Source organism: Lindgomyces ingoldianus, assembly GCF_010093535.1.
Source record: "Lindgomyces ingoldianus strain ATCC 200398 unplaced genomic scaffold BDR25scaffold_19, whole genome shotgun sequence".
Taxonomy (NCBI): domain Eukaryota; kingdom Fungi; phylum Ascomycota; class Dothideomycetes; order Pleosporales; family Lindgomycetaceae; genus Lindgomyces; species Lindgomyces ingoldianus.
Genome location: NW_022985180.1, coordinates 908150 through 908985, shown reverse-complemented (window position 1 = coordinate 908985; position 836 = coordinate 908150).

The following is an 836-nucleotide window of genomic DNA, read 5'->3' as shown; positions in this document are numbered from 1 at the left end:
TTAAGTTATTTTTTATATTTAAGTTATTTTTTATATTTAAGTTATTTTTTATATTTAAGTTATTTTTTATATTTAAGTTATTTTTTATATTTAAGCTATTTTTTATATTTAAGCTATTTTTTATAACGTACTTTATAGGCGAGTTGCTTACACACCTAAGTTGCTTACTTTTACTAAGACCCTACTAAACTACTCTTTCTACACTAATGCATTCCCTACAACACTACTTAGACGCGCTAAAAGAATGTTAGATATAGCTTATACTCTAAGCTTTTAAATAAGACATAAAACTCTTAAAGAAATGTGCTATAGCTATGTGTAAAGTTTTATAAAAAATAATAAATAACTATAGCGCTAGACAACCTTTATAAGCTAATTCTACAGCTAAATTATAAAGGCTAGGCAATAAAAAGAAGCAGGTGATTATTAAGACTATACTTAAGCTATATGCACAAGGAATTTCCCCTTAAATAGCATTTATAGCTAATATAGCTAATTCTTTGCGCGCTAAGCGTAATCTAGGCTATGTTTACATAAACTAGCCTAGTATGTTTGTAAAGCGTTATTTAGAGCTTAAAGTAACATTTAAGCGTAAGTATAACTATAAGAGAGCTCTTTATAAGAGTCCTAGGGTAATTTAGGGCAGGTTTAGCCTTGTAGAGAATATTAAAGCTAAGTATAGCATTTAGAATAATAACATGTATAACTTTAGCAAGATAGAGTTTATAATTAGCTAGATATTGTAAGGACGGGGCTCCGCACCACTCCGCCAATACAACCAAAAGGTACGAATAATCAACCAACGTTGATTTTCGGGTGCAGAATAGTATATATAC